General features: G+C 44.0%; 1 protein-coding gene across 2 annotated transcripts in view; it reads right to left on the bottom strand.

Annotated features, from left to right (window-relative positions):
- The window catches only part of insyn2ab (inhibitory synaptic factor 2Ab), a 17734-nt gene extending 17314 nt beyond the window's left edge, over positions 1-420 (bottom strand). For both annotated transcript variants that reach the window (XR_009930704.1, XM_062464623.1), the window contains exon 1: positions 175-420. The gene's annotated coding sequence lies outside the window, so the exon portion shown is untranslated. The remainder of the gene's footprint in view (positions 1-174) is intronic.
- Between the last annotated feature and the right edge of the window lie 11097 nt (positions 421-11517).

The raw sequence follows: 11517 nt of genomic DNA, 5'->3' as shown, positions 1-11517 counted from the left end.
TTCACATACAGTCAACTGAAAGAGCCAACCGAAGATCCCACCAAACTAATGTAACTGACATCACAACCATTCAAGCAACAATCATCACCAAACTAACCCCAAGTGCGAACATTGCCTCAATTGGGAGTCAACGAAGCCTCTCTACTGAAAGCGACCTGATGGGGAGAGTCTTACCTTGGAAAACAGATCAGAGGTGTTAAGGACAAGATAGCATAGATCCTCTTTAGAGCCGTTATCCATTCATTTGGAAGGTTAGGGGCTTGTTTCCAGCCAGAGCAGAGGCTCCTACAGGCAGAGCGAGGACCACAGAGACTGCCGCTGCTGTACTGACAGCTGGAGTAGTTGTGGCACATCGGCAAAGATTCAGGATATCACACAGAGAGAAAAGGGGGTACAAAAAAACCCAGAGACAGCCACACAAAAACCGTAAGGTCCACGGTGATAGCCCCCCTCTCTCCTCTCTCCCCTGCTCCCTCTCTCGCTCTCTCTCTCTCCCGCTCTCTCTCTCTCACCTCATCCAAGCATCACTGACGCTCCTTTGCTCCCGTCCCTGCACTCACCAGCGGTAGGCACTCACACGCAGCGGAGATCTCCATCTCACTCGGCTGCTGCTGCTGCAATCCCTGTGCGTCTGAGTGTGTGTGTGTGAGAGAGAGAAATGGACAGAGAGAGAGAGCGTGAGAGAGAGTGAGGGAGAGAGAGAGAGAGAGAGAGAGAGAGAGAGAGAGAGAGAGAGAGAGAGAGAGAGAGAGAGAGAGAGAGAGAGAGAGAGAGAGAGAGCAAGAGAGTGAGAGGAGGGGGAGTGAGAGAGTGATAGCGCAGGCTGCCGGGGAAAGTCAGAGTCGCCAGCACAGCTGGTGTGAGCTCATGCATCACCCGTAAAGACCTCCTTATCTTGTCCTCTGAGCGCGTGCACTGGCCGGCTCGCCTGTCACCGAGCTGTTACGTAATCTGAAGGGGCTTCGGAGACAGCAAGGGAAAAGCCGTGAAATAATAATGCTTTGTGTTTTTAATTGGATCTCTCCTGGCCCATGCTACTTTGTGAGATCTGCCACTCTGTTTATGTGAGAGAAGAGGAGACAGGGGCTGGAGAACAAAGTGAGAGCCGGTAGAGCAGTGTGTGTGTGTGTGTGTGTGTGTGTGTGTGTGTGTGTGTGTGTGTGTGTGTGTGTGTGTGTGTGTGTGTGTGTGTGTGTGTGTGTGTGCGAGTGTCTGTGTGTGTATGTGTGTATGGAAAGAGAGAGAACAAATTAAAGACAGCCTACCAAATCTCAACTCTGTAGCTTTCATTGTGCATAGCTTCTGAGCGTACCAAGATAATGACCATGTGAACCAAGATAGAGATTGTGTACCAACTAGGTAACTTCTGTACCTCATTACACGTATTGTAGATGAAAAAAAAAATCCAAGAACCACAGGTTGCTGAGCAAACAGTACTGCAACTTCAACCACTGTGACTAAAGTTTGCCATGCTTTGCTAGGGTAAGCAACCTGCAGAGTACAAACGCTCTCCAAATGAGTTTTGTCTTCCAATGGACTGGAGGGGTAAGCAGCCGTAGTCGTAATTTGCTGACTGCTGTCGTATCGATTTAATTGTCTGTTTTCCTTCGAGCTATGCCTGTTCATAAGCCTACGACTAGCTTCTGACTACACCATGGCATGCATGCCTGACTCGCTTCCTCACATCTACAGCCTTGAGAACTCTTCCCCTAGCCCACAGAGCAGATAAAACTGACTGGGCTTAATAAGTGGAACAACGCAAAGCCGAGCAGGACCGAAAGCCCCCGCTTACTCTCCTTCACTCCACTCCACTCCACTTATTGATCCACCTAGAGTTCTTCTCACGTCTGTGCTTGCATGTGCACAGACTGGTGTGTATACATTCAAGAGTATGTGTGTTTTATGCAAAATCCCTCAGCTGGGAGATGACAGTCAGTTTGAACTGTTCATTGCAGTTCCCTCCCAGGAGATGGTTTTGTGCCTTGAAGGCCACTGTACGCGCTCTGAATGCAAAAGGAATTAATTTCCCTTGTAACCAACTATACTGGAAATATATAGCTGCGCATTTAAGGCGAAATGAGGAAGGGGAGGACAAAAATGGGTAGACAAGGGAGTAGGAGGAAGGATGGAGGAAGGGCGAGATGCAAGGAGGAACGAGAAGGAGACAGCAGGCCTTGGTGAGGTTCAAGAACAAAAAACATAATTTTTCCTCTAGTTATTTTGTCAGTTAAATTTCCAGCTTTCCAGGGGCTCAGAGGAAGAGGAGTGTTGTCAAATGTTGCTTTCAGATCTACATCCCAAGGTGAAACAAGTATATTTACATTAGCATATTATAGCCCTGGATGAAACACTTGAAGCAGAAAAACATACGTTTTTATCGTCTTTGTCTAAATTATTCATGAAGTCTTTCCTATACTGGAAAGACATAAGGGACCAGAGAAGTGTTGGAAGCGTTGGAAGATGTACCCAAACACAAACGCATCGAGAAAGACAGTGAGCTTAGAGGGACGTTGCATCTTTCTACTTCAGCCAGCTTGTTGTCGACTGTATCATTATCTTTCAGCAAATCTGCAGGAGTAGTCATTAGATTTAAGGTGTGCGTGGAAACAGAGATTTGCATGAGAATTAAAACGGGTTTTACTGTGTTTATTTATATTCGTGCTCTACCCGTCACTCTCTACCACGCTCGTTGTCTCTCTCTTTCTCTCCACACTCGCACAAATCCCACAAATACGAGGGACTGCATGGCCTGTTGAACACAGATGGCCAAAACAAGAATGTGATTATGTATACCCTTGGTAGCATAAACTTGAGACAAATCCACAGAGATTAAAAAGTTGCTTTAGTTTACAGGTATAAGGATGCGTGCAGCTCAGAGGTAGGTTCATCATTCGTCTGCAGATTTAGGAGTCTGCTAAATGAACACATCACTGATTTATCTTCACCGGTTGTGATTAATCTATGGATTATTTGACCTCCGACGTCATCAAATTGGCAACACTTTTGTTTCCCTCCCTCCCCCCCTCTCTCTCTCTCTCTCTCTCTCTCTCTCTCTCTCTCTCTCTCTCTCTCTCTCTCTTTCTCCTTCCCTCAATCCACTGTCTCAGAGCACTTTTCTCCCCACCCATCAATATGTGCTTGTCTTGTCCACAGAGTGTGAAGTGTAACTGAGTGAGTGTGAATGTGTTTACATCCCGGTAACAGTGCTAGCAGGTGTTAGCATGTGTTAGCAGAGCTACTCCCTCTGAGATCCGATCCTAGCCTGCCTATAATCTTGCTTCTGGGACTCAGAGACTCAGAGAAAGGAACGTATTTTATGGGATCAGTCCTTGGTTAGGGATACCATCACACATGGTGTCAGCCTCTACAGCATGTTACTGGCTGTGATCTCTATCTCTTCATCTAGAATACAATCAGATTTCTTCGGAGAGCTGATGAGAATACCGTATTGGTATTTCCAATAAACATGTTTCCTTTCAAGGTAAAGGGAGTCAGTGATTGATAAAGCAATCCTATTCATGACAAGGGAAATTGACTAAGCTGTAATCCATTTCTTATTTGCCATTTCTGTACATATCCCGTCTATCCCAGTGCAGTGTGCTGTAGGTGCCTTTCTGTGCCTGGATCGGAGCCTGAGGATTCATCCTTTAACATCTCTCCAGTAGTGATGACAGAGTCGGTGTCCAGAGGGCGTGTGAGGGTGGTGGGGGTGAGGGTGGTTGGGGGAGATGGAGGTCTCTGGTGGAAGAGGTCACCGCAGTGGGCCTCGTTAAAGACTAAACAGGCGCCCCAGCCTGTGGCGACATCATTTCCTCTCAAGACAGCCACTCTCACAAAGGAGATGGATGATCTGTGCTTCAGCTGTGTTATTGATGCTGCGCCCCTTCAGCTTGCTCCTTCTTAGCGTTATGTTTACAAGGCTGGCGCCGGGGCTTGTCTTTCAGCCATGATGACTAATGTGAAGGATTGTGAGAGTCTTGAGATGGATGATTGGTTGGATTCTTTCAGAGGGTAGATTTTTTTTTTTTAGGTATGTGTTTCACATGTTCATATTTATGAGCCAGAGTATGTTACACAATGTCGTGGTATGCTACTTTGCGTTTTTTTTACGTGTTACAACTGAACAAGGTTGGGAGTTATTGTGAATACGCTCATTAACGTTTGAACAATGTTGACAGTTATTGTGAACACGTTCAATAAAGTTTGACTGTGACGTATCTGACTGTTTTGTTTCGCTTAATGCGCCTTATAGTCCGATGCGCTTTATGTATGAAAAAAGATAGAAAATAGACCATTCATTGACAGCGCGCCTTATAATCCAGTGCGCCCTATAGTGCGGAAAATACGGTACTATGTAATACATGACGAGGGGGTAAATCTGTAGTCTTGTGTAAGGAACCAGCAGATATTGATTTCCAAGGCTTTGTCGATTGTCTCTCTGTCTTTATTATACACCTTATGAAACACCGTATGATGAAAACGTCATCTTTGTACACTTGTTTGTGAATTGATTGGGAGAAATTCAATATACAGACGTAAGACATCTGTTCAGGAAAATATTGCTCTAATTCATGTCCACACATGGTGTCCCTGGTTGTCTCTCCTGACTCCTTTCATCAAGCTCATGAACACATAGACAAAGCTCCATCACTGACTAGTGACTCACCCCATATGATTTTACGGTTTTCTCATCTGTAAAGATGTTATCGCTGCCGCAAATTAGGTCACTCTTACTCATCAGCTTTTGCAATGTAGCTCACAGAGTAACATCCCTATCCTTTGGGTGAACGTAGTAAATCCCGAGGATCATGATCATAAAAGGCAACAAACCGGTACACCCAGAGTCAAGGGATTTTTATCTCAGCAGTATTTGAAAAAGGATATAAAACCACACTACAGCATCTGCATGGACATCCAACCATGGCTGCAGATACAAACGGATGGTTAGCTTACAGTCTTGTTGCTTGAGGATGTGTGCGGGGCACCTCGGCTGCAAGCAACCGATTGCATTGACGACTTAATGATGACAGCTTCAAATCATTCTTGGAATATCTGTCTCAATTGATATGCTCGGGAGAGGAAGCAGCAGGCCCAGCGTGTCTCCAGAGGGGCCGGCAGAGCTGTCACTCCCAATAAGACTAGCACTTGGTCCTCAAACCGTCGGGTTGTTCTGTGAATGGGATCCTGAGGATGCGCGGGGCGTTGTGGTTCCTCTACACTTGACTGCCCCTGTGTGCCGGGTTTGGACTGCGCCGTAAGTTTCAGCGAGGGATGTCCTTCTTCTGTTTATGATGTCCTTCTGCTGTTTATGAGCCCATGTCTCCCCATTTCTGTCCATCTCCATCTCTCTCTCTCTCTCTCTCTCTCTCTCTCTCTCTCTCCATCGCTCTCTTTCTTGCATGCACACAAACAGGCACGTGCAGGAGCAACAAATGAAAACACACACGGTACATTTCTTTTCCCCCAGGCTACCATGACTTTGTGGGATCCCCTCTGGTTTTAATACTTGTAAATCAATCGTTCAGACATCACAGAGGGAGACTGGTGACCTTTGACAAGCCACATACTCCTGAGAAATTAAATTCAAGGAAAAATGGGCTGCAGATTGAAGGCTGAATAAGACATCAACATAACTCTAATTAGGGCAAGGTAATTAAAGCTGGATAGCATAGGTCAGATGCAAGACATTGGTTATCCAGGCATAAAGAGCAGAGCTTTTCCACTTGTAGTAGTCGTGATTTCTCATTGCTGCTTACAGCCAGAGGGATATTTACACTTGGGTATTATTTGACAGGTTGATATTCAATGATGTGCTTTCTCCACCATAATTTGTGCTGTGCGTATCAAACCATTGAGATCCTGTTTGTTTACATGAAACACAAACAAACCTATTTGAAGATGACAAAACACACTGTATTATTTATAACACTCCAAAAATCCACATGCTTGGTGGATGGAAACTGTATTCTGAAGAATACAGTACATCTCTTTTTAACTTGCATGACACTTTCAGCACCATGGACAGCAGCATCTGTACACACAGCACAATGGCTAACCAAGTCAGCCACATAAAAAGCAACAAAGGGGATAGCATTCTACTATAAGTAGTTTTCAACAACTATGTAGCGTCATAGATATATTTTTACAGGGGTAGACATGAGCCGTCCTCACACCCCTCCACCATCATACCTTGTTCCAAGGAAAGTAGCATAGCTGTTTATATGTAATTACATGGCTGTGGTTACTGTATAGTTACATATTAGTTCATGTCGATCCTTTAAGTATACTTTTACCACACGTTTGACTCATTCTTATTCAATTATTGTGATCTTCAAGTGTTGCAGCTAGAGGGATGTTTGTTTGTGACTTTATTCAGGCACGCCTGAGTCAACGTCCAGACACCAGGCTGTTTGGTATTGTGTGCATATGTTATTTTGTCTTCCCAGCAGTGCTGCATTTAAAAGTAAAATTCTGCAGCTGATATTCTTTTTTTTCGGTAGAAAGGACAGCTTGCACCATCAGAAACTGCTGTGCTTCTGATTATGAAAGTCTAACTTTCATGAGTGTGGACTTTCATTTCTGCTGATCTATGGATGCGACAAGAGAACACTGCGAAGAGGAAGCGTAGGATAACAACAGTCTTGGCAAACACCAAAAAAAGTACAGAAGAGCTTACAGGAATTTTTATACTTCCAGATCTTACCAGTGATTGATAAGTCATAACAGCGATTCGATTGAAAGGGAGGTGGAAAGTATTTCAATAAAGAACTCACAAACGACCTTGGGAGCAATTCAGTGAATGGTTTTAATGATTGCAAGGTCTCCATTTCTAATGAGTTGCACTATACAATATGTACAGCACAGTGGGCAAGGCGGGAACGATTCCCTATCTCTGTCAGGGGTAACGCTTCTATGAGGGGACCCTGGTTGCCAAGGAACAGCAGTAGCAATTGCACACTTAGGTTTCTAATTTAGTCTTTCAAAGCAAACATGTCTTCTTATTGTGAATGTGTGATGAGCTGCCATCCACATGCGTTCTGTAGAAAATGCTTTCTTCCCAAGCAAGCTGGTGCTGCTAAAAACAAAAACAAGGTCGAAAAACTATAAACTTTGGCAAACTATGAACTTTTCCAGCAAGAAGGTATGGCTGTGGGCGGTTGTCACACATTACTGTTTCTCACAGAGCTTCTCATTGCCAGTGTAGCGATACGTTTCTAACACTCCATGTTTCGAGCACTCCATGTCTGCTCCAACAAAGAAGACGAGGGCGATGAAAACACATGTTTGCCCCCTAACACTTTATTAATCCGATAAAAGACAACAGATGTGTTTGTGGCTCCCTTGGGAAAATCCATGAATCATCCCAGAATGAATGAAGCTTTTGGATGTACCAAGAGGTTACCTGATAATCAGTATGCCACTCGTCCCTGCTCCCATGGGCATCTTCCTCCCCAAATCAGCCCCTCCCTCTGTTCTCCATTCCTACTCGAAGTAGAAAACATTGTGTGTACGGACAGAACACTCTGAGATCACTTAATTTATTCAGCAGGAGCTGGGGGGACTCTTCCTGGGTGCAGGAGAAAGTGTGCTCCCACTCTTACTATTTTCTTTCCACTCCATCTCCTTGTCTGCTGTCACGTGATCCACGCGACCAGGTTGGAAACCCTGGAGCAGCTCTAATTGGCTCAAGCTGCTCCCCCAACTCTTTCATGGAGGCTTCTCTCGGTTTGATTCAGTCAAATGGAATTGGCTCGAAACGTCTGTGGAAAGGAGAGGGTTGGATCACAAAAGAATTGGCTTGAATAGTACACTGCCTGTACAGAGAACATGCGTCAGACTCTAACATTAGAAAGATTATTGCAATTGTGATGCAGTGCGGCGATTTAAAAAGAAAGCTGGGAGAGGCATACTTTCATTCAGTGGTGGTACTGAATGTCAGTCTTGTGCTGATGCACTGAAGGCCAGGGTCGAGAATGAGGCAATAATCCATATTGTGAAACCTCAGCCTTCCTCACCCTCAGCCTCACCCCTGTGCCTCCTGCTTGTCCAATCCATCACACTGTAGCTAGCTTTAGAAATGCTTATTGATGCTTGAAGGACTTGGAAGGTGTGTATTCTGGTCAACCTTCAAGTTACTAACTCCATGGTGTCGTTCCATTTGTAAAGCTTCACTAAAATAAGAGCTACATGTAGCATTAGACTAGCAGGAACACACACACAAAAAAAATACAAATAAACATTTGTTGTGGATTACAGCTGTGTTACTTACTGTAAAGTTCACTGTTTTTGTTTCAAGGACCCAGGTGACAGTTACTTCTGACAGTACGTGTCCTTCTCCGGGCTGCAGTGCTGTGAAGGAAACTCCGGTCATTCCATCGTGGCTGTGTTGAGTAATAGCCTGCAGAGCGAGGTCTCCTAATTGTTCCTGTCAGGCCTGTAAATCATACAAGTCTCGCCGTTCTCCTCCTCACTCAGCCTCTCTTGCATAATCCGGTTAGACACAGCAGCACCTTCTAGAGACTGGGCTTACTGTATGGCGGAGGCTAAGCTGCTTACACTTTGGAAATCCCACACTGTGAGATATGTCATCACATTTTCGAGCAATTAACCCCATTAAAACACAGCAAACGAGGTCTCTCCAAAACAACTAAAAGGCATCTGTGTAATAGCTATGAGCCTTTGCTTCTTTGGTTCTTTTTAAAGGACAATGCATTGTTCCCATGCTGAATACAGTAACAGTTTTCTGCTGAATAATGCATGGAGCCCCAAAATAAACTCTCGAAGGTTGTTTTGTGTTCTGAAACAACTCGTTTTTTGGAATGGGGTAAGAATGACGATAGAAAGTGGCATTTGTGTGAAACAGCAAACTGTTCTGTGTTTTACAACCTATGGAAGGAAGTGCTCTTTCTGCCTGTGCCCTTGGTTTGTCCACAGATAGAATCACCAAAGGACAAATGTGCTGTTTCATCATGGATGCTGAGTCTAACCCCTGACATAGAGAAATGCTGACTTGGGATATCCTCTGCGACACACAGATACAGACACACAAACTCAGACAGACAGACACACACACACGCACACAGGATGTGTGCATTTGAAAATTAGTGGCAAGAAGGAAAACGTACTCTAGGGGAGAGATGCATGGCCCATTCAGAGGTCAGTGCCTCTCTGGACCCACAGGAAATCACATAATCACTAAAGCAATCGATAAAGCTATCCATTCCAGCCTAACGCTATTTTACAGAATAGAGAGGTACAATGACGTTAACAGGATAGAGCACAATTGTCCCCTAAATCACAACTTACACAGTCTTTCTGTCTTTTCGCAGAATAGTCTGTGTGGCCTCGCTACTTGTAATGCTCCCACATCCAGTAGGCTTAGCATGGGATAAATATTAGGGAGGTCTAAGCTTTCTGTTTCTCTTTCAGAAAAGATAAAGGGCCGGGTTGAGGGAAGGTCTGAGGAGCAGGATTCAGAGCTTTGGCGCCTACAGACGAGTTTAATCACGGCATGGCCTCCCCCTGACTCCAGACTGTTGCGGTTGGCTCTGCCTACATCACTGAGAGGTGAACCAATCCTGTCTTCGTCCACCAGCCAACAGTCAGGAAATTAAGTTAGCCACTGGGCTGTTCCAGACGGTTTGTGGCAGATCCCTGCTAAGGTCTCGGAACACTTAAGCTATTAACCTTTTCCACGGGAAGAACAGGATGGAATACCCTATCTGCCTGTCTTCTTATTACAACTTCTGTCTTAAGTTTTCTTTGTTAAAGTCGTGGACAGTGCCAGTGTTTCACCCTAATGTGCAGCAGATCACACGAAATGATTTCTGCTCCATTCCAGAGAGCTTTAGGAAACCGGTCAAAAGACTGAGTCATGACAATGATCTTAATGTAACTACTTCAGCTAAATTCAAACCCATTTGGTGCACTTAGACACACAGGGAGCTGCTACATCCAAAGGGGGTTTAAACAAGAGAGAGTGTGAGGGATAAGTGCTGAGAATAACAATAAAACAAAAATTGTACCTTTTGAATCATTATTCTCCACGCTTCCTTTCTGCAGCTTTCAATCAGTGTTTCTATCCAGCTCGCTACATGAAGCATACAAATGTCCAAAGGACTTTACCCATTCATTTTTTTCTTTACTTCTTGGTAAGAATTATTTTACATCCACACCAAAGCTCCAGGGTCTTCTTGAAATAATTAAATAAATGTCAGAAGGCTTCTTTAAAGCCATAAATGTCTTCCTGAGAAGTGCCTTCTGACAAATATTTCCTAGAGACATATTACTGTAACATATTTCATGCTCACAAATGACTTGTGGCAGACTACAGCAGGGCATTCTTTAACGAGAGCCAACACAAGGGAGCCACAAATAAGTGGGTCATTCCACTTATTTGGCATGACCCACTGTAATGTAAAAAAAACATTTGTACTTTGACATTTCTTAGGACTGAAACATAAAATGCACGTAAACATTTTTTTGGGGGTCTTTTGCTGACATTTAATACCAATTAAACACTTGCACATTGGCTGTGAACCATGTTTACAGGGACATGTTGATATAAACATGCATTGTACCCGTCTTCAGCACTATCGGTATTTACAGTTACTATTGATTGGTTGAATATAGAGGACCTGGAGGCCCCTTCAAGCTCTGATTGCAGAGGACTTCGATTATTCCTTTGATTATTACAAGGACTTGGGAGACCCAGTGGCTCTGTGTGCTGTCCACGATTGCAGCAAAAAATACTGGATCCGTTCTTATATTAATAAGCCATACTATACAACTAACAATGACCAAAGACAGTACATTAAAGAAACAGTGAAATAGTTCTTCTGCTTCTCCTTCTCAGGTTAGTGGAGGTCATGACCCAGTGTCTACATCACTGAATGTACTAAACACCCTCATTAGAATGCCATGTATGCTCTCAACAAATAGTCATTAGATGTGCATCTCAAACGTCCAGACACCTTTAAACACTTTCTTTTCTAACTGCTGTCCCCATTCCGAACATGCCATTCCCGGGGCAATTTTTTTCATACACTATGCATTAGAAGTAGGATAAATCAATGTTTTATGTGCTCTGAATTCGATTACTTTACCGACCCATCGTGTTTTTCTGTTCTTGCGTGATGTGATAAGAGAATGAAGACATATATACTAGTCAACATGAGTCCCAGAGAATTGATAATATTATGATTAGGGTTTGAAAATCTATCTAATCTAATCTAATCTCGCTCGCTCACTCTCTCTCTCTCTCTCTCTCTCTCTCTCTCTCTCTCTCTCTCTCTCTCTCTCTCTCTCTCTCTCTCTGCTCTACACTGTCTCTCTCTCTCTCTCATTCTCTATATCCCTCTATTTCTCTTCTTTACTGACTCTTCTGACGACAATGGTACAGTAAGTATTTGTCGATTGGTGGCCTCAAAATGTTTTCCAAATGAAAGACACTTGACGGCCATACTGTTTTTGTCTTCATCTGTGTGTCCTTCCAAGGACAACGAGCCCTAAGGGACT

This window comes from Osmerus eperlanus, chromosome 6 (assembly GCF_963692335.1).
Source record: "Osmerus eperlanus chromosome 6, fOsmEpe2.1, whole genome shotgun sequence".
Taxonomy (NCBI): domain Eukaryota; kingdom Metazoa; phylum Chordata; class Actinopteri; order Osmeriformes; family Osmeridae; genus Osmerus; species Osmerus eperlanus.
This window is presented reverse-complemented; position numbering and strand designations above follow the sequence as displayed.